The sequence below is a fragment of the Chlamydotis macqueenii genome, chromosome 3 (genome assembly GCF_036417535.1).
Source record: "Chlamydotis macqueenii isolate bChlMac1 chromosome 3, bChlMac1.mat, whole genome shotgun sequence".
NCBI classification, from domain to species: Eukaryota; Metazoa; Chordata; class Aves; order Otidiformes; family Otididae; genus Chlamydotis; species Chlamydotis macqueenii.
In genome coordinates, this window is record NC_141558.1 from 43,901,416 (window position 1) to 43,925,443 (window position 24,028).

Here is a 24,028-nt window from a genome sequence, read left to right on the forward strand (position 1 = left end):
CAGTCATGTTCCTGATAAATGGAAAATATTTTCCATGTCCAGAACTGTTATGAATATGCAAAATTTCCATATACTTAGACGTTTCCCCTAACTATCCTTTGAATGTGCTGTAAATTTCATTTCTTTTCTAAGGAAAAATTGACTCATTATCACTCTGGTTAAAGCAGTTGTCTTTCCTAGCATAGAGGCTTTTTCCATTATTAAATTGAATAGTTAGAAAATTAAGTAATGTTAACAAGAAATTTCTCCTTAATATGCAATAAATATAGGTTGTTGGAATGATAAAAACTGTTTAGTTCAAACAATTTAATTAACATCCTTACAAGGATCACTGAAAAGCAAATGCAAAATAAAATAAAATCACTGTCATGATCCTGACCCCGTATTGCAAATTAAAAACAGAGTAAAGTGTCATAAATTTCAGCAGCTCAATTTGGGTTCATTTAATAGAACTATGACAAAAGCAAATGTTTTGTCGCTTTCAGACTGTTGCCAGAAAAATTTGTAGTGCATAATTAATGATAATCCACTCTTTAATTTGTATATATAAAGGCGCAGGAAGTTGCCACTGATAGCACGGAAATAATATCATTTTCAGTGTTAAAGCAGTAGAACTGTTTCATCTAAAACAACGAGTCAGGGGAAGGATAATGGAAGGTGTCAGAGGCACAATAAATAAGATTAGAGTGGACAAGGAGAAGTGAAAAGTATTAACTGCATTGAAATTTTCAATTAGAAAGGCAAAGCAAATCCTTTATGAATCATCCCCTCCGCCTTCTTTTAAACCTTTCTGAATAAATGCAGTGGAATTGCCTGAATACTAGTTAGTACAAAATCAAGCTCTTTCAAAGGAATGAATTACGGTTTTATGTTGTTATTCTAGACACTTAAGCCATTTTTAAGAACACAGCTAGGCTTCAAGACTTTGAACACCTGTGTTTGAAAATGCTAGTGGTAATTAGCTGGTTACCTTTCTAAGCAGACCTGAAACATCAGAACATCAGTTAAGCAATGACAAAATACATTATATGCTGGATGCTATGAATCACATTGCTTTCCTACTTTCCTTATACTGATGGTGTTTCTGGGTAATACGTCCTGCCAAATATGAGGACTACAGAAAAGCCAACATGAGGTGACTTGGGCAAAGACAGTTTTCATCAGCTCACTTCTGGATATACTTCTAACATGAATTGACATTGAATTTTCTCCGTAATGAAGAAAGTTTATCCACATAAGCCTTCTAATTTTCTTCCTCTTTTACTTGCTTAGAAAATGTGACAATTGTTTCTTCTGTCCAAGGACAATTTCATCTGCCTATACCTCAGGGCAAACTCAGGAAGCAATAGGGACCGTGATTTTTAAAGCAACTGTGTAATGGGAGGTGTTAAGGCTCCAATCATCACCGTTTGTTACTATGCCTACACATTGAATATATTTTTCTCTTTTGAGGCAACAGTCTTGGAATCACCATCATCTGGGAACTGTAAGACTTTGACCCTTCAGCTTGGAGCCGTGGTTTATACCAAACCTTGGTCTTCTATCTGAGTGAACAGGACACTTGCCCAGATGTTTTGCCACTCAAAACTCAGCCACTCTCTTGTTAGACCTCTTTAGATCATATATGAGGATTAACTCCACAGTGGAACACTTTATATATCCCACTAAATAGGCTTTACACCTTCCTAGAAAAGTTTTGATTTTTGACCTTTTTTTTTTTTTTTTGTAATTACCTGCAGTGTCTTAGAGTTCTGAAAAAAACTGCTGTTTACTGTGTGAAACATGTAGAAGTCCCGAGGTGGCAAAATACCAAGTCCTTAATAGGAGTTTTTTAGGGATGCCTTTAGTATACCTAACCAATGTGCATGCCACACCATTTCCAAGAACTGCAAAAGTTGTTCAGATTGTTCTCTTTACTAGAATCTTTTTTGTCTTCTTTAGTGAATCCTCAGCTGTGTCTCAAATTCCCAGGATCCTTCACTGAAAACACAAAATCCTGCTAAAGTTATTTCTGTACCTACTAAGTAACATCCACAAAAGTTTCTCTTCCAGCTGTGAAGAACTGATGTGTTAAACAGATTATTCACAAGACCTGCTTTCCTGTAATAAACCTAAGAAAGGAGACTGAAATAAGTATGCTTTCTAAATACCATACTTAAGCCTAGATGGAATTTCAGAGTAATATTGCATGCCCCTTCTCAACACAGAAGTACAAAATGCTGTGTCCGAGACTCAGCATGGTAGACAGGTGAAAGTAAGAGGCAGTCTAGCATTTATTAGTTACAGGGGCACTATGACTGTATCTATGCTAATAAACTCAGTGAGAAAATGCTGCTACCATCCACAGCATGCTGACTGCCCCAAGCCGCCTGCTAGCTATGGCCATTGGAAAGTCCAGGTTCTGCATGGCACCCATGAAGTCCGTGAGAGAGCTCTGGTTGACACGAGTCATTTTCTTAGGTTAGAGTTTAGAGAGCTGTGAGACACTTTTTGATAACATTTCAGGGATTATTTAATTTACTAGCATAGATGAGTAGCCTATATAGGCCTACTCCCTCCATTCTTATATTTGAAACAGCATGTGCCATAAGAGGAATCAAATTAAAATTGTAACTCTGGTCCATTCCTACAACTCTTCTCACTCCTACACCATGAAGTTTCCCAGCCAGGTTGAACAGATGAATGATGGGACGAGGCACCTCTTCAAACTTCCCCTTATTCCCCAGAAGCAGAATTTACCAATCAAATCCCTTCTACCTTTTATTTCTTATAATCTTTTTCAGCACACACTATTAGAATCACAAGCAATTAGCTCCACTGTATGCCATACTTACACTCTCTAGTCATTATTTTCTTTCCAGCTGAACGCGTATGTCAGCTGAATGCTGACATCCACCTTTGACAGACAGATTCCACTGTCCAGTGCAAGAAGGAAATGCACAGGTGGTGGAAGCAGGGACAAATATCCTAGGAAGAGTATAGGGATGCTGCCCAGTTGTGTAGAGATATGGTCAGGAAGGCCAAGGCATGACTGGAGCTGAGCTTGGCAAGGGACGCAAGGAATAATAAGAAGGGCTTCTACAAGTATGTCAGCCAGAAAAGGAAGGTCAAAGAAAGTATACTCCCGCAATGAGCAAGACAAATGAACTGGTAACAACAGATGAGGAGAAGGTTGAGGTACTCAAGAGCTTTTTTGCCTCAGTCTTCACTGGTACCTCCTCTTCCCACACATCTTGAGTGGATGGACCCCAAGATGAGGACTGAGGAAGCAAAGTCCCTCCCACTGTAAAAGAACATCAGGTTTGTGACTACCTGAGGAACCTGAACATATATAAATCTATGGGACCTGACAAGATGCATCCCAGATGTAGTTGCCAAGCCACTCTCCATGATATTTGAAAAGTCATAGAAGTCAAGGGAAGTCCCTGCTGACTGGAAAAAGGGAAACATTGCACCCATTTTTAAAAAGGGTAAAAAGAAACTACTTTCAGGAAGTACTGACTTGTCAGCCTCACCTCTGTGCCTCAGAAGATCATGGAACAGATCCTCCTCGAAGCTATGCTGAGACACATGGAGGACAAGGAGGTGATTCAAGACAGGTAGCATAGCTTCATCAAGAGCAAGTCCTGCCTGATCAACCTAGTGGCTTTCTATGATGCAATGACTACATCAGTGGGTGAGGGAAGAGCTATGGATGTTGTCTACCTAGACTTCTGTAAGGCCTTTGGCACAGTCCTCCATAACCTATTTCTAAATTGGAGAGATGTGGATTCAATGAATGGATTGTTCGGGAGATGAGGAACTGGTTGGATGGTCACATCCATAGTGTAGTGGTCAACAGCTCAATGCCCAGATGGAGGTCAGTGACAAGTGGTGTCCCTCAAGGGTTCATACTGGAACTAGTACTGTTTTACACCTTCATCAATGACATAGTGGGATTGAGTGCACCCTCAACAAGTTTGCAGATGACACCAAGCTCAGTGGTGCAGTCAACATGCCTGAGGGACAGGAACCATCCAGAGGGACCTGGACAAGCTCAAGAACAGGGCCCATGTGAACCTCACGAGATTTAATAAGACCAAATGTAAGGTCCTGCACCTAGGTCGGGGCAACTTCCGGTATCAATTCAGGCTGAGGGATGAAGGGGTTGAGTGTAGCCCTGCCAAGAAAGACTTGGGGATGAAAAGCTCAACATGAACTGGCAATGTGTGCTCGCAGCCCAAAAGGCCAATCATATCCTGGGCTGCATCAAAAGAAGTGTGTCCAGCAGGTCAAGGGAGGTAACTCTACTCTGCTTTGGAGGGACCCCACCTGGAGTACTGCATCCAGCTCTGGAGCCCTCAGCCCAGGAAAGACATGGACCAGTTGGACTGGGACCAGAGAAGGGCCACAAAAATGATTACAGGGCTGGAGTGTCTCTCCTATGAAGACAGGCTGAGATAATTGGGGCTGTTCAGGCTGGAGAAGAGAAGGCTCCAGGGAGACCTTATTAGAGACTTTCAGTACTTAAAGGGGGCTTATAAGAAAGACAGGGAGAAACATTTTAGTAGGGCCTGTTGTGATTGCACAAGGTGTAATCATTTTAAACTAAAAGAGAGTAAATTTAGACTAGATAGAAGGAAAAAGTTTACTATGAGGGTGGTGAAGCACTAGAACAGGTTGCCCAGAGAGGTGGTGGATGCCCCATCCCTGGAGATGTTCAAGGTCAGGCTGGACGGGGCTCTGAGCAACCTGATCTGGTTGGAGATGTCCCTGCTCCTTGCAAGGGAGGTGGACTAGATGACCTTTAAAGGTCCCTTCCAACCCAAACTGTTCCATGGATTCTTAAATGGATCCATTTCATTTTATCTGCTACACTTGCACATAAGCACCGTATCACTAGCATTCACAATGACTTAGCAGTCAGTCATTAGCTTCCAGTTTGTACTTTCTGGCTTTATCCAAGTAGGTTTACTCAGAGTCTCCGCACTAAATATTCCTGATGCTCTTTTAACTACCAGATAGCTGTAAAAAGCGTGTCAGGAAATGTTCCTTTTGCTGTAGCATGATCTTCAGGCCAGTACTACCACCAACTCAAAGGATCATCAAAAAAGCTGTTGTGTATGGTAGAAATGTGTATGGCAAACAAAATTATTTTTTAAAAGAGCACAACAAATGCCTTCATTAGTATTAGCAACCAGCCTGGCTTTACAGACAGACTATTAGTTGATAATGTGTGCTGTTGGTTGACAATGTCCACTGTCTTCTATATTGCAAATTAATTACTTTTTATCTTGATTTTTTAAATCCAAAGAGTAACTCACCAATATTTGGGAAGAAAGGTAAAAATAAATAATACTGTTGCTTTGTTCATCTATGTCTTGAAAAGGTATGCTAAAATTGATTCCCTGTTAAGTTGTAATTCAGTGATGAGGTTTCCGATACCTAAAATGTCATTAAAAACTCCATGAAACAATTATCTTATATGCTTTAAATGTGCATGTTCTTAGGTTACTTAAAATTGCAGCTACAATGTAGTTTCGTAACACATCTGTTTTAATGTTTTGATGTCCTAAGTTTATTGAAGTTTTCTTTGAGTAGTTGTGAGAGAGGACATCTTGTGTACCATTCTTACCCCAAAGAGGTCAGCTTCAGTGTTAATTGTCCTTTTTTTTTTCTGAAGTTACCATAAAACTCTTAGTTGTTTCAAATTTGATAATAGGAGTATTGAACTACCTGATAAACCCTTTCCCTGATTCCTGTCCATTTTGAAGTTTTGAAAGCAGAGAATAATATTAAGAAATCTGATAAGAAATAGCCTTCAAACCTGAAGCACAATACATTAAAACCTTTTAACCATGTAGGAAGAAATACAAAGTGAATTTAATAACTGTCTTAGTGCATTCACTTATGGAGGACACTTCTACTTCTATGTGAAATTTTAGGTGGAATGGGGAATGCTGAACCAACCAAGAGGAAGAATCAATATTTTAATTTACATAGGACATTTACATGGTGGGTGAGATAAATGGCTGGATATTTCCCTTTTCCTGTTATAGGAATGAACTCAAAGAGGCTGGAGTGTAGGCAATTAGTTTTAGTGTCACAGGTGATCTTAAAAAGGCCTAACAACTTTAACTGTTACCTGTGCCTGTCTTCTGTCCTCGGCTATTCATCCTAGCATTTCAACAAATTTCCAGTTGGTTGTTCATACCACTTTTATATCATGTGGTCCAAAATAAGTTCTGAATACATGATATTTCTGTGAATATATTTCATTAAGTCTAGCAAATGTTTCTAGTTTTGTAGGAAATGGGGCTTTTTCCAATAGCATTTATTCTTCTCACAGCTTCTGGGGAATTGTGCAGGTCTTGCAGCATTTCCTCATTAGGCTTAAAGACCAGACATTGTGTTTCCTCTGTGAGTCTTATACGTGTGGTTGTGCGTGCATTAGAAATAAAAATGTGCTACTGATGACAAAAATGTCCTTTAAAAAACCCACTTTGGTAACTAGTCTTTGGTACTGATGACTATGTATAAGTACATGGAGTGGCATTTGGTTGGAGGGCATTGCCCAAGTTTCTGCAAGGGAAGGTTACCCTAAATATGGACTCCTAAGTCTCAAGTACTATGTGCCTCCACATGTACTTTTGATATTATATATTGATCTTGTTTTCTTTTGTTTGTGTAGAAGACCAAGCCATTGCTATCTGGACTTTCCTGTAGATTCCTCTTTCTGAGTTTGCAAGCAACACTGACCTTCCAAATTTATTGCAAAAGAAATAGATATCTCAGCATCAAAGCCCTCTGACTTTATAGGTGTAGCTTATATTACTATTCGCATTAATATCCCTGGGTATTTCTCAGTAAAGAGATACAGGTTGCACACCAGTCCATCCTTCTGCAATTCTTCTGCCCTCTCCGGCAGACCATGGAGGAGGATGTCTGGCTGGCTGAGCACAGAGGATGATGCTAAACTGCAGTGTTTGAAACTCTCCCCTTACACTACCCTATCCCCCTCCTCAGCACATCAAGTAGATCTCATCTGAGCTTCTTGACCATTTTAGCCTAAGCCTTCTGGAGACAAGGCAGCAGTGAGTCCCACATCTCCAGAAAATACTCCAGTGGAGCTTGCAAGATGCTTGAGCCCTGCAAGGCCTCTTTGGGCTGGTGAACTGAGAAGATAAACAGCTCCCCTCACTTGCTTCCCTCAGCTATGCCCCTGGGAACCAAAGGACTTGCTACAGGCTTGCTAAGTGGGTCCTCATGCCGCTGCTTGCCAGTTGGCACTGAATTGCTGGGCTACTGCAGTGGGACCGGATTAGGTGCAATGAACTGGCTGCAGGAGTCACCTGATCATAACGGCACGCATAAGGAAGGAAGGGAACAAGGGGAGAAAGGAAGGAAGGGAACAGGGGGAGAAAGGAGGGAAGGAAGGGAAAAGCACGTTGGCAAATATTCCATAATACTTTGATAAGCCTAGCCAAGAAATATACCCTGTGATCAGAGTGCTAACAAAGCTCAGCATCAGAGAAGCTAGCAGATGGTCACCCTGCATTCACTCAGTGATTTATACCATGGAGAACTGTGAAGCTACGGGGTTGGGATGGCTAGTATATAAAAATTTTAAAAGTGAAAGTAACTTGAAAATATAAAGAAGCTCAAACCTTTCTTTTCTTGTGCTCAGTCCAAGAGAAAATGTATGCAGCAGTTTTTAAATTTCTGTGCATGTGTTTGTACATTTGGATGTATGTAATGGCTTTTATCTTTCTGAAGTACAAAATGCTTTCTTACTCTCTTAGCAATAGTGACACTGTGGGTAATGATTTTACTTCTGCATACACTTCTGTTTGAATTTTACTGAATTTCTGAAGTACTTTTTAAAACACAAAGTGGACAGAAAAGCATTTTCATGCTACTAGTTTATATATGTAAAAACATTTGGAATAAAGATACTTAACGTGTTCCAGCTATTGCATAGCACGCTGCATTATAAGGTCTAAAAAAAAGGTTCACAATGTCATTCTTTCATTTTTTGGGTTTTCAGATGTGCATGACTTTTGGTTTTCAAAGATGTGTAAGGCAGTATTGTTGCCTCTCTGCATTCTTTTGTATTAAGCAATAGAATATACTGATTGATGGAAGAAGAGTTATTTGTAATAACTTTTTTTTTTTCACAGCCCCTTCTCACCTGACCTGTAAAATATGGTGGATGGGGTAGAATCCTGAGAAATGCTCAGCTGTTTGGGCTGGACTTTTGTTTGTGCTTTGGGAAAAGGTTTATACATTCTGCTCATTTTATGCTGAAGAAAGTGTATCTTGAGTGGAGGAAGCGGGAAAAAAAGACTCTGAGCCACTCTGAATACTCCTGCTTTCCTGAACTCTGTTGTGAATGAGTTCCCTAACAGCACTGGTGTAATTGTGATTGCAGTGATAGGAGAAAATGAGCTCTTCAGTGTTGCTTTAACTCAGTTGCTCCACAGCCAGCCTGATGGTTCTTTACAGACATCACCTCACACCTCAGAGAAGCACTGGATTTGCAAATTTTGCTCCTGAGTTTATCCCTGGAATTTAATTGAACCTTTCACTTTCATCATAACAAAGATATTGCTATACCTTAATCCAAAATCCATACACTAAAGACTCAGTAAACTACATTTTTTTCCTTGGATATTCAGAAGGATTTTATATCTTTGTGTGAATAATATCACTCTGCAAAGTGGCTAATAGTTTCATCTGCTTTTATATTAGCAGTAATAATAGTGTTGCAAAAGAAACCAGTTTTGGCAATACAATTGAGAGGTTTACAGCAGTCATAGCTTTTAAGATCCCAATTCAACACAGCATTTAAGCACACACTTACAGCAAATGATCTGAAGCAGCGATGCTGGGGCAAAAGCACCAGTGGGCCTTTCAAACAGTGACCCCCATACCTCTCTCGAGGACGTCCACTATTTTGCAGTTGTTTTGATACTGTCCTGGAATAATTTGATATACAGAACCCTTTCTTTTAGGGTCAGCCCTATGCCAGGGTAGTTTGACCATTACAAGGGTAGCCAGATACAGCTTATAGCCCTGAAGGAAATTGCACATAGACCTACAGAGCTTCTCTATGGGGTATTTTCAAAGACCACACCACAGAGTTTGCTGCTCACCACTGTACAGTTTTACCTCACAAAAAACCCCGTAGCATTAGACAACCAAATAGAACATTTAAACTGGAATCTTGTGATATCTCCATTCCTTTACCCTCTAACTTCACCTACCTTTCCCTCCCAGCACTCTTCCACCCCAGCTCTCCATTCTGACCATGTCACAAGCCTTAGAAGGCTCTGTGACTACCTTTGCTATGGGACTTAACAGATTAAAGGCCCCACAGATAACCTGATCTTTCTGGTAATACACTGAATATTAAAGTAAAATATTATATATCTGTCAAGATGGACAGATCTGGTAAGAAACCAGGTCCATGTACGTGCTCGAATATATATACGCAGAAAATCATAATGTAGCTAAAGATTGAAGAGGCTTGAGAGTGAAGAATAAGTGGAAAGTGATTAAATGGTAAGTGATATCTTAAAAGCATATGAGAGATTTTAAAAGGATCCATGCAGAAAACAAAGAGCTATTAGTTAAAAAAGGTAAATTGCGGATAGCAGTACTCTAATATCAGTCCCACAATAGCCATCAGAGATGAACCAGTAATGTAATTTCTTTTAAATGGATGCTATTCTAGTCACACTTATCATCTGCAGAGAAATATTTCTAATATCTATACCAGATGATAAAACTATTTTCATTTATTATTGTACTAAATTTTTTTCCCAAGGTTCCTACCACATTTTCTTCTTTCTGCATGTCTTTTTTTTTTTGCTTCTATAACAAACATTGGTCTTGCAAAGTTGCCTCATTCTGATTTTTTTTTATATGATTCAAGAGTTAATAGAAATTTAATAAATAAGACATATTGTCTTGCTTCAAAAATGAGATAAGCTATTCTGAATTTCAGCCTATATGTAAACATAAATACAAATGCTCTGTATGTGATGTATATTTATAATGTATAATTTAGATATATCTAAAATAAGTATTTTGAGTCATTTCTGTGGTAGTCAATACTCCTTCTCTCACAACATTTTAACAGGACTATCTGATTTACTTATTTCTAAATGAAGAATAAAACCTAAATAATTTTCAGAAATGGATTTCTGCCGAGTTAATGAGTGATGGAACATGGTGAAATAATGCAATAAGTACATACTGTGGCCTTTTGGGAATAAAGCAGGGTTTTTTTTTTTTCATTTTGTACATTAGAACCACTTAGTAGATCAGACTTCATCTCCATTCACAGTGGTGTTTAACCCCACTGTCTGATTATTATGCCTCTGATATAAATACACCAAATGTTAGCAGCATTGGAGAAGACATAAATGAAACCCAACATTAGTCCTGTGATAGAGTCTATAAAAACTTTGCTGTGTAGCCAACTCAGAGGAGTAATTTCTGTTTTCCAGTCAGTAATTGGAGAATATGATGCACTATGCTTCAAGGCCTTGAAAGCTTGTTGTATAATGAGACTAACAAGCTCAAATCACTTACTTTATCTGAGTGAAGGTAGGGATTATTTGACTGTGATCTATGAATACCTGTGTAAGGAAGACATTTCTGGTTGTAGAAGGTTCTGTAATCCAGTAGAATAAGGTGTAATGAGATTCTGTGTTTGAAAACTCAAAGCTATACACATTCAGACAAATATTACAAGAGAAAAGTCGATTTACATTGGAATAACTAAGCTAGAGATCTCCTGGATTCTTTATCACTGTACAGGATACACGCTTTGCACTGAAAAAAAAATTATAACAGCCCTTGCTTCCTGAGGGGTTTATTTTATGGCTTGTGCCTACCTTCATGAAACAAGCCTTACCCTTCTTGCAGTAAAGCAGTTGGGCTCATTGAGGCAGAAGAACAAAATAGTCAACTATAGTTTTCACCAAAGTGATTTGGTATTTGTATGTTTATATAAAAGTTGAATACTGACACGATATTATTTTCCCTTAACTAGGTCTTCCCTGCTACTTTATGTATGACTGAAGTATAGGAGTTTCAACTAGAAAATTCTTTGGTACACTGATATTTCTAGTTCATTGTTAGTTGTAATATCTAGGTTTGTTAACATGAGTTACTGCTCTTATTTAAATCAACTACAAGCTTAATACTTGAGATCTTTTTCAATAGGATGTACAAAGACACGTCAATTTCTGATTTACTGACTGTTCTTCAGGGAAAAAGAAGATCACAAATTAAATTCCTTATTTGCTAAATGTATACAATTCTGCTGCAGTGAATACATGCATATTCAAAAAACATAAATAAAATGACCCTTTGTAATGACAATCTATATATTTCATTGCCACGCATTGTCTCAATTTTTTTTTCTTACTTCTTTTCTCTCTTTTCAGTTCCATATTTTTGGATTAGTCTTGTAAAACTTTTCAGAAGGTAGGTGTAAAACTTTTCATATCAGCTAAACTATAAAGAGAAAACAAACTAAACGGAATAATTGAAAAAAGAATAGACATCGATCAGCAATGCAAAATTGAATGTTTTTTCTAACAAATGTAGTTAAAATATCCTGTTTTTAGACACAAACAGCTGTTTAGAGGTCATTTAAAAATATTAAGGTAGGATGGTTTACTTCATAAACTTTATATTATTACATTTTAGCTGAAGCATATAAATTGATTCTACAAGTCATAAGATTTTTTTTTTCCAATTAGTTATGGTAAATTCATTTGTCCTCCTTCAAAATCAAGCTGTATCCTATCCCATCTCCTTTGACCTTTTTATCTTTAAGAAAGTCCCAATCATATACCATAAAAATAACTGTACTGTTTCCACTTTCAGTAATTGGATGGATGGAATAAAGAAAACCTTGGCCAGACAGCAGTATTTGTTTTAGAGTAATTGTATTTTTCTCTGTATTAGAGTTCCATGAAGCCATCTGATCTGACTTTGAAAAAACTGATTTTATAGTGTTCAAAATATAAAATTTATCAGGTTCTGAGAGTTTACATCTATCTAATGCATTGAAAATATAGAAGATTGTGTGCTAGAAGACCGTTTCAGAAATTTGACTGTTTTAGCACTTCCACTTACAGACTGTAGTGATATCACATTCCTGAAAAACAGATACCTGTAAAATACCTTTTAAAACATCATTTGAATTTTCCATTAATAAATCATTAAACACTTTTCTCAGACTGTCTGCTGGAAAGCAATAAGGAAAGTGACTGTACCTTCTAATAAAATACAGATCTTTCCTGATTCCCAAACCGGAACTTACTTACAATGCCATTTAAAAAATCTTACAGAGAAATTAAAAACATTGTTGCTCAGACAACTCCACCATTGTAGGCTGGAGAGCATACTGGACAGTATCAAAGCAGTATCATAAATGATGTAAATAATTTGCAATGGCAGGGAAGAATTTTGGTCCTAGGTTTCCAGGACAAGGACTGGAGGTGCTCGACTGGGAGGATGTGAGGGAAGGGGAGAAGAAAGGCTGCCTCCCACACAGCCCTTTCACCCTGGGTGGGTTAGGTACAGGTTACAGAACTTTAGGCATTTAGGGAAAAGAAACAGACCCCTTTGGTTTTGCATATATTGAGTAGTCTCCATCCACTTTCACTCGTTACAGGATTCGGGATACGAAAAAGTACCGGACTCAGGATGCATATTTCCACAGACGTTTATATATATTGAATACCTCAGTAGATGTTTATATACACATACACGTACACACACAGACCATGCACAACTGTGTTACAGCCTGACGTTGAAACCTAGTCAAGCAGCCTTTCAGTCATTTATTCAAGTCAATGCTTCAGAGTCATTGTGTCTTTTGAGTCACATCTAAGACTGTTTCTGAGCATCACATTTAAAACTCTGGGTTGTTAGAGGCACCTTGCTGAAAAGCTGTGTAATCTGCAAACATATCTGAATACCAAAGAAGCCATGGCATCTTTGCAGAGAGCAAAAAACACTGGCCACAGTGAAGGGCCACATTCCAGCTGAGTAATTCTTTGCTGCTTACTCATTTTCTTACTATATTCTCAATAGTATTCTTGGTAGGTTAAATCTTTATACCCCTGTTGTGATTCCGTTCCAATGACAGAATGGGAAAAGGTAATTTTTACTTTTCTATATGGGCAGTGAAATAAACACAAGGCAGAAAGGCTGTGAAATGTTTTAAGCTAGATATGTATGGGCATAAATTGATTTATTGTTCTCTATTTCTGAACACTGCTTACCCCAACAGTGCTATAGAAATAATTAATAAAAAGAAGCAATGTGTTCCCACTTTTTGCTTTTGCTAATAACATTTTGTTTAACGGGTTTGTCAGACATTTATACAACATAATGAAATATTGAAAGAGAGATATTGAAAAATGTAGCAGTCTGCCTGAAAGTTATTTCTTTTGAACAGTTAGAATGTACTATAACCCTGAGAAGTATATTAAATTACAAGGTATAATGGGAATCAGCCCCCTGTAATTCGGCTGTCTTGGGGTCAGTTGAGGAACAGGGCAGATTTTGATTAATATTTACTCAGATATTTGTCAGTAAAGTTGCAGCCTTCCATTTTGTAAATGCTTTGGTTTCAGTATGCTTATGTGTTATTATATTTTCCCCTGTTACTAAAGGATAGTATTCACATACCCTTTTTTCTTCCCCATCAGTAACCCTAGGATGTGCCTTGATGACCAATAGTTGTCTGTTGGAGTCAGCCTGTGTTGATGCACTGCTGTTAAGCTGTACCAGAGAGCATTCCTCAACACCGCGTGTTATTGCCTGTACTCATCCCCAGCCACAGAACAGGTTGTCACATTGCCCCCAACCGTGGAGGGGTAAATTGTCAGCATTTTATTGTCATATGTATTACCCTGCTATAAAGAGTGTAATTTACCTATTCAGTTAACATGAGCCATGGTTGTAAGGGCTGCCATTTGATTTTCTAAACTGCATGAGTATTCATAATCAACTTGTAAAAACTGGGCCATGATGCATTAGGAGCTATTAAGCTATCATTTACAAACACTTTGAAATACCGCTGAGTTCCTTTATGCTTAAAAGAGGAAATAACTGATGTATTTCAGTTTGGTAACATTTGATAAATTCATGCAAGGAAAGCCTAAAAGCACTGTTAATTAATCAAAATCAAACTAATGGAGCAACCACATTTGTGAATCAAGGGGGAGAGGAGATTTTTAATAGAGCTCAGGGGAGTCAGAGTCCCAACTTCCACTGAATTTAAATGGGAATTTGCTGCCTAGATGCTTTGAGTGTTTCTAAAAACCCCAGCCTAAGCCACAGTTTGTGTAGTCCTTTCTAATCATCATTCAGAAGACATTGTTGATGAAGTAACAGTTATTACTTAATCGCACGTATTGTGTATATGCATTTAGCATGCTCTGTGTGTGTCGTATGAACATTAAAAGCAAGCAAGTTCCACTTTTCCCTCAAGTTCCTTAAAAATAAACTGATTTTAGGATACTCTTTAGCTTTTCAACTACACATTTCTAAATGAAGCTTATGAGAAAATTCAAAGGTACATTGAGCAAAGTCATGGACAGTAGTGTGGAGAACAATAAAGAGTTCAGCATTTCCTGTGCAACTTTAAAAGAATACTTGAAATGGTATGTGTTAAATATAGATTTACTTAGTCTTATAAGGACTTCATTACATTAAGGCTTACAATTGACACCATTATTGCAAAAATATAACACATTTTTAACTAAAAAATCTTTGCCAAATCTCTATCTATTACTTTCTTCTGAAATTTCTTTAGAAATCAAAACCATGGTTAATTTTTTATAAGCATGATACTAATTTAAAGCTGCCTTATTGATTTTTATGTTTAAAGTTTTTTACAGAATTTTTTTTTCAACAGAGCAATGTCTGTATTAACTGAGAAATGAATGAATATGCTAATTCATATGCTAAAGCATATGAATACTATGCTAATTTCTATCAAACTATTTTGCTTTCCAGCTTAAAAAACAGCAAAAAATAATGTACCACAAGACTTAAAAGTTCATAGCTGACAGATTTATGATTGAAAACAAAATTGATATCTTTTTTTTATTTGTAAATGCCACTGTGGTGCTTGGCAGGGGGTGCAGGGGATGTCCCAGATCTCCAGAGTGGCAGAGAACTCACATTGCCCAGCCCATTGACTGAACCGACTGCAAAAGCTCTTCTGCTCATTTAGCAACTCCAGCACAATTTGAGAGAGGTGCATGACATTTCTGAAATGCAACTACCTGGAGATACAGTAACAGTTCTAAATTAACGGAAAAATGCATCTTGATGAAATCTTTGAAACTGAAAATTTCTGAACTGTTCAAAAAGACCAAGTGGAATAGGATGAGAGCGGTGTATTTCTGTTTATCTTAAAAGCAGTGGAAGTACTTTATCCAATTTCAATCTGTAGAGAACTCCAGTTTTGCATTATGTGTCCCATGAAATCCCTCACCCTTGATTTCAGACACATTTCACTCTCTGACACAGTAGATCTTTTCATTATACACTGGACTGTATAGGCCCTTTAGCAGGGCCTTTAGTGACAGGACAAGCGGTAATGGTTTCAAAATAGAGCGAAGTAGACTTGGATTAGATATTAGGAAAAAATTTTTTACGCTGAGGGTGGTAGAATACTGGAATAGGTTGCCCAGAGAGGTGGTGGATGCCCCATGCCTGGAAACATCCAAGGTCAGGTCGGATGAGGCTCTGAGCAACCTGATCTGGTTAGAGATGTCCCTGCTCCTTGCAGGGGGGGTGGACTAGATGACCTTTGAAGGTCCCTTCCAACTCAAACCATTCTATGATTCTATGATTCTAGGTCTGCAAAAACTTGGCAGACCAATTTTTTAAAAATCAGTTATTGTTTATTTTTACAAATAAAAAATTTGCCCAATAGTTAAATAAAAATTATGAAGCATACTGAATGGAGCCTGAGCAGAACCATATCTTTTCAGTCATGACCACAGGGTAAAATATATTCAATTTATAGGTACCTAAAATGATTTTAAGGAGAGAAGACTTTGGAAGTCAAGGGCTATGTGTCTTGGCTAGGTATCTTCTCTGACTCAAGTTCCTATCAAAGGCATATAGGAGTGTGAAAGTCACTAATTTTAGATAATAAATATTGTAGCAAGTACTTCTTAGTACATATCTGAAATTCATTTTTAAAAACTTCAAGTGGTGCGCTCTTCAAAGACAGGAGAAATTTTACAGAGGTCAAGACTGACTAAGATATCGATAGGTAAAGTTGATTTTAATGAATTAGTGCACACTGGGCTTATTTATGGATCATGTTAAAGACAGTCAGGAGGTGACAAACATCAGAACAGTGAAATAGTCTACTTCTAGAACGATTGTCTTTAATTGTACTTTATAAGTAAACTACACTATTAATTTTTTTAGTCAGTAGCTTCCACTGAAATCTTTACAAACGCTTTTCTGAGCTATTATACATGGGAATTTAAAGTATGCTAATACGGTATTGTTTGTTTGTCAGGACATGGAATATGACAAGCTGTCCTCTTAGTATTTTAGATTTTACAAACGCCCTCTACAGTCTAAAACTAAAGGTTGTGTGAAAGAGCTTGCCAGAACTTTCAAAGTTGTACACAAAAGTTGGAAGGTCACTTGTTTTGGATGAAAGGTACTAGCTAACAGCTTTTTAAAACATTTGAAACTATTTTTTGAGAACTGTAGGTGGTGTGCTTTTGGATATCACAGAACAAGCAAGAAATGTGCTGAATCACATGCATAATATGTCTCAAGTTACATATGTGCTACACTGTTACGCCTGCTGTTATGGAAATTTGTCTTTGAATCTGAACATTTTTGTTTGAAAATCTGAATTCTGATAAATAAATTATTCTAATTCATACAGATTATCAGAATAACTGCAACTTTTCTCAGGCTAGGTTGTAAACAAGTGTTGTTAGTCAACTGGACAGTATCTACAATTCATTTTTGGGGCTCTGTGCTGGTTTGGTGTAGTGGGTGGGGCTACAGTGGCAACTTCCGCAAGAAGCTGCTGGAAGTTTCCTCTGTGTCTGGTGGACTTGGCTGGGTCGAAGGCAGACCTGACACTAGCCAAGGCTGAACTAATTGGTGACAGTGATAATGCATCTGTGCTAACATTTTTAAGAAGGGAAAAATTGAAAAAAAAAAGACCTAGAAGAAGAGGCAGAGAGAGGGAAGCATGAGTCTTGAGGGCCTTGTGACCCTCACCTTCTGGCCTCCTGCCAGGCAGCCGTCTGGGCCCAATTCAGCCAAACCTGAACGAGAGAAGTGAAGAGAGGAGATGAGAGGCGTTTGCCTGAGTCGGTTGTGAAGAATTTCTTGTAAGAGGAACGGCTGCAGACACTGAGGTCAGTGAAGAAGGAGGAGGAGGAGTAATGCTGCTCCTGGCAAAGATTCCCTGCAGCCTGTGGTGCAGCCCATGGTGCAGCAGGCTGTCCCCCTGCAGCCCATGGAAGTCCATGGAGAAGCAGAGATCCACGTGCAGCCTATGGAGGACACCACGCCAGAGCAGGCAGGTGCCTGAAGGAGGCTATGGCCTGTGGAGGGCCCACTCGGGGGAGGGGTGAGGGGAATTTATCTTTTTCCTTCTCTCATTATCTTGCTTTGGTTTTATTGTTACTAAATTGAAACATTTTTCCCCAAGTCAAGTCTGTTTTGCCTATAACAGTAACTTGAATCATCTCTTCCTGTCCTTATCTCAAACCTTGAGCTTTTTGTTATATTATCTCTCCCCCATTCCCTTGAAGGGTAGTGAGAGTGTGTGTAGCTTGGTCTCAAGTGGACCTAAACTGTGACAGACTCTAATCAAGGTAATTTTTCACAGAATTGGTATTGTTTATATTTTTTCCTTTAGTATAACCTCTCCCTCCCTCAAAAAAAGTAACCACATTTGGGCTATTCTCACTGACTAATTTTGTTTTGGATGTAGGCATGTACAGGCCCTAGAAAAATAAATGACTGTACCTAAAGAGAAATACAGAGAAAAATAAAACAACTGGGCATTCCCAACAGTGCTCTGCGTCAAGTAATTTCGAGATCCAGAATTCAGAGCTGTTTTTCTATCTAACATACCATGGATAAGAACCATCCATGTAAAATACAGAGACAGTGAGACAAGAGAAAAATGATAGTTTTAGAAGTTGTTCTCTCAGCCTTCTCACTTCTGTTCAATGTCAGAAGAAACTCAGCTGAAATGTAAAAAGCTTATGACATTTGAACAACAGGGAGAGAAAAGGCTGGGAGGTGTGGAATAGAGATTGAATGCTACAGTATCACTCTGCTAGTTAACGTTCAATAAAACTTTCACAAACCACCACAAATCACTCTACACATTTCATCATTTGAAGTCTTTTTATTTCATGTTTTCTGAGCCCCTGAAGAGTCATTTTAATTCCTTTCTTGTGACATTTTCCTTTGAGACCCAGAAGCAGGAGAGTAAACTTGAAACCCTGTAACAAAAAAGTATGTTTGTATTCTTTTGTTTTTTCGAGGGAAGTGGATAAAAAAACTAAAAAATATAAAATATAAACAGCATTCTATTTGTAAGAGTTGCAAGCCCAGAAAATACCTGCCTAAACTTGAGCTACTCATTTTTTTTTTCTTTCTTTTATTGCAAGAATAACTTTGCAAACCTGGAAAGCACTACATGTGAAAGCCCAGCAGTTGAATTTTAGAGGTCTAGGTACCTTTCCTTTAGATATACCTGTTTGAAAAATCTTAGATAGTATATTTTGCTAATTAGTGCTTCCCTTCCCATCCCTTCCCTTCCACCTTGGATAGTGGAAGAATGAACTATTGCAAGACTTCAGCATTCGGCTGCCTCTGAAACACTTTTAACAGCATTTATTTTCCATGGAAAAAATTTTCTACAGTCATGTGGATTTCTCATTTGTTTTTGTTTTATGGCACGTTTTCCTGACTGAATTTTCTAGCTGAAAAATGAAAATATCTCATTTAAGTCAAAGGTCAGACCCTAAAAAGTGCAGTTCCAGTCTGCTGAATAGTGCTTAATTGTTGCTTTTCCATAGTAATTTGTTGCAATATGGCAGCTGTAGGCCCAACCGTTGTTACTTTGATGGGTGAAGATCGCCAGCTGATTACATTACAGACAGAAAAATACATATTTTTTGAGCTAAGCAAGTTTAGAGACACCATGCAACTTAAGCTGTTGAAGCAATGTGCAGTCTAGGTACCCAATATTGAAAATCAGAGCCTTGGTAATAACTAGAAGATATAGGCAACAGATATCAATAAAAAAATCTATTGAACTATGAATTTACTTAAGGCAAAGCTTTTCAGACTGGTTAAATATATCAAAATGAAATATTCTGATGTTGGTCCAAAAAAGGATACGTATTTGGTTTTGACACTTTAAAGTAATAATATTAGAATTTCAAAATCTCAATTTGAAATTAGCTTTCCAGAAATGCTGAAGTTTCCTGCAGGGCAAAAAGTTCTGGATTTCAATTAGTATCATCCTAACTGTTTAAATTTGCTAAGGATGTAATTATTCCTTGTACATTAATGGTTTTGCTATTTCTGCCTTAATGTTCATTCTTTGTTTTGAACTCATATTTATATAAGATAGCTAAAAGGGGCTATAGAGGCAAATCTTACAATTCTTCATTAAGTTAATAAATATTTCCTTTGCTTTGATTTGAGTATATGGAAGTGTGTTATTATACAGCATGCTGGCTAAAAAAAGGAATCTAACCTGTCATTTGAACTGTCTCAAGTGCTGTGGTGAGGTTGGTTGTGCTGATCTGTAGGTAGGTCATGTCTCCTACACAAAAGATCATTCTCTTTCAATTAAACGTTATTTCAGATCTCATCAGGCATTCCTAGAATGTATGTAATGAACTCAGTAAGAATCTGCACATGGAGGAGATGAAGAATCTGGCCAAAATCAGTTAATTTTATGACTCTTAATTGAGAGCTTCAGAGAAGTATTTGGCTATATTCCTCCCATTATTGCTAAAAATTAAGTCCTCAATCTGGGAAACACAGATTCAGAAAAATAACCAACATAATATTTCCACTAGTTAGGAGACTTGTACCTGAAAATGGAAGAGATGTGATCAGCCACTCTCTGACGAGGGAGACCGAAACCCTTCAAATATTTGTCACTGTGAATCCCATGAGATTAGAATACCTGGTTTGATTTAACCTGAGGAAGGCCAGAGCAACATCCTTCAGATACTTAATAAATTAGTGCAATGAGGAAGTCAAGTCTACTGTTCCATGGGACTAGGGAAAGAAATGAGAAATGACTCGGAAAGTTTTTGGGGAGTGAACTAAATGGAAAAAAAAATTACCGAATCTGCACCGCAAAATGCTTAAGCAAAGATAAATACCCCTCTAGGATGGTTCAGGCATAAAACAGTATGTCAGAGGGATTATATGACCTCTAAAGGTCTCTCCTGACCCTTTTTTCCCCCTATGTTTCTTTAGGTTCCTATGCTGGGCCTGTGAAAGCCATATATTTTATGCCTCTTGCCACGTGAGTTTCAGGCATTTCTTTGCAACACAGTGTGAGGTATCTCAGCATGGATAATTAGCCCAGACAAACTACCATACTAATTTGCCTATACAGCTTCCAGAACTGATATTATGCTGCTTCTGGGATTCTTGGATGCCATCCACTTTCCTCAACACTTTATTTTTTCTTACTATTTAAACTTCCATCCAGTTGCCAGCAGGTAATTGATGTTTCTCCACCCTTCCAAGTTCCCTTCTATACATTACCTCTAATTTTGATCGATTGACTCTAAGGAATTATTAATAAGCATAATTTATATTTTAAGGACTTAGAAAAATGTGGAAAAGCAAAGCGGTTATAGCAAAAACATTAACTAGCTTAAGTATTTTTTACATTGGCTTTTAGTTCATTGATAGATATTTTGCATATATATAAACTCCCTTATATATATATATTTTAGGTGTCAAAGAAAAAGTGTAAACTAGCAATTTTATTTTAATTTGGGCCTTCATTAAAAAAAAAAAAAAAAAATAAGCCTACAGCACTGCTTATTTTCATAAACAATGCTATTTGTTTCACGCTTTTTGTTATTCACGGTAGAAAGAAGTTAATTTACATAAGTTGATGGCACATGTGTGTGTATACACACTTCATATAGCCATTTGCAAGCAAGCAGTTACGTTTATCTGCTAATTGTGAACTGACAGAGGTTACATACCTCTATGTATGTAAGTCTAAAATTGCTGTATGAAAAAGCAGCTAGAGGCATGTTCTCATTCAATAAACATTCTACTCTTCTGCATGGATATTTCTGTGGGTTTTTAGCTTCTTGGATAAGTGTCACTGTTATAATCTTTTAATTAATATTGTGCTGTAGAGTGAAGGCATGAATGGATGCTACTGGCTGTTATTGCCATAGTGCCCAGAAGGATGCTACTGTTTTGCCAAAAATGTTCTGTCACTAATGTGAGGCCTGTTGACAGACTGTTGTTTATATGTGTCAACATGATGCCAAGTCGATTGTTTCACTACAGGAATCCTGGCTTGGCCCCAGTGGCTGTCTGAGGCTTTGTAGACAAAAAGATACTTTTATAGTGGCAAGCGAAAGGCAACAGCTTTTCGGACTTTTATCTTGATCTTGTAAGCAACTGTGCTCTTGTATAGGTACCGAGAGCATTAATAATCGGGAAATTTTGCAGATAACTTGGTACATAATATTTTGTGCTCTCTGGACAGAGGAAGGACTTTGAATTTAAGTGGGGCTGTTAAGTAAGTCTAATCTAATTATTGTACTAGATGTTTAATCATATTAGTCAGAACCGCGCATAAAGCATTATGTTTGCATTCTAGTGCAAAAAGTACCTTTGCTTGTTTGTTTGTTTCCTGTTTACTCAGAATAAATAAGTAGATTTGTGTGGGTGGGGAACTGCACTGCAAATTTCTGAATATGGACCTCACCTTCTGGGGTCGCTGGATTCCATGCTCAGACTCTGTTCTACACTTCTGTTCTGCGTAGTGCAGGGTAAGTAAGAGGCTCGAGCGTTGTAGAAAGAGGAAGCTGTTCCTTCCTATTTCCCCTAAACTGTTGATGTGTTTTTAATAACTCCTTTTGTCTGCTTCAGAGGAAGATAACCGATTATTGCTCAGTATGAAAGCTTGATATTTATGTAAATATGTTAATTTAATGGGAGAAATCATATACTCTTTAGAAAAGGTCATCTAAAGAGCAATCTTCACTATTTCTGTCTTGCTACCTTCTCATTGGTTTATCTCAATTTCTCTCAAACTAGCACTGCGACTAGAAAAGCATCTTTAATTTCTTGCCCAAACCAGTGGGATGTTTGTTACAAGTAGATTGCCAACTGTCACTTTTGGGCAGAATCCTTAAATACATGGTCCTGTCGTCTAGTCAGAAAAATGTCTCCAAATCTCACATGAAAATGCCAGAAAAATCCATCACAAGGATATAGAAATTGTGTGAAAAATACCTCCAGCTTTTGATCATTCTGCCCAAGGCTCACCACATGGTATCCCAAATATTCATCGAAGATGCAAATTCTGCATAGCTGGTGCTATAAGTCAGTGATAATAACGAGGGTTCTGTGACTCAAAAATGTGATCAATCATATTTACATGTATCTCAGGCTGAACTACACTACTGGAGAATAGACTGACAGTGTGAAGGACGGAGTCTTTCAAGGTGGGCTTCAAAGTGCCATCTAATAATGATATCAGGACTGCTACTATTCATAATAATTTGTCAATGCCAGGCCTGTATTTCTCCTCATAAAGGTCAGACTTTCATATATATTCTTCTGATAAAATGTACTTCTTCTGTAACCTACAGACACAATTAAACTACTTTGGTCTTTTGCCTCTAGTCTTCAGAGAGTAAAACGTTTTCTCTTTTAAATCCAATAGGCTTGGCATGTGAGCATCTTTTCTAGCACTTCAAGAGGGATTCCTTAGAACCTTCTACTGTGCAAGCAAAGGACAAATCTGGTAACTGTTTAAGTAGCCAGTAGACCATCTCCTACTTTCTGCCCCTGAACCCCACCTACAGGTTTCCCTGTGACTCAATATCCCTGCCATCCTTAATGGACAACAGAAACCAAAAATGTACTGCTAAGCATTGCTTCGAAGGCTGGATAAATTCAAGGCTGAGGAGCTTATCTAAAACACTTGGCTCCAGGGATCTTCACTGTAGTATTGGTACAAGCATATTTCTGGTTTTCTGCATCATGTTTGGAGCCAGAAGAGTTACTACAGTGGAGGCCAGGGAGTTTTACAGTGGACTTATGTGTTTTCAATGTACCAAGGTTCAAGCATAAGACAAGAGGTTTAGTGATAAATTGATAGACAATAAATGCAGACTGGCTGGGTTTGCCTTTCATCCTCTCAAAATTTTAGTTACAGATATTTTGGTTGTGCCTATTTAGAACAGAGTGTGTATTGAAAAATGGGAGACAATGTATTTTCCTTTGTATAGATTGATTCATATTGTTATTTTTCTTTAAAACACCTCACTTTTCTTTATTTAGATTTTTTTAAAATGCAGAAAATAGCTTTGTTTCAAGCCTTTAAGAAAATGAATATCTTTTTTTTTTTTTTTACTGAAATTGTGGTTGTGGAATTCTAAATTATGTATGTGGTAGAGTGTATGTAGTGAGAAAAGAGCAAATGCCAAATGAAGCCAATGACAGTTTTAAAATTCATGAAAAATCCAAGCTAAAATGAGAAGCATGAACACTATAAATCATTACTGCCTTGCCTCACAGCCAGCTAATCCAAGAATCTGCATCAGTTTTATTTTGCCAGTTGTGTAATCTCACACAGCCCTTGAGCTTTTGGGAATCCAACTAGCTCGTGAGGAGTTCAGTTCTGGACCACCCCACCTGTACAGCGTTCGTCCAAGAGGTAAGGTATAAAAAGATATATATATATTTTTTAAGGCCAATTCTGAGTCACCGTGGA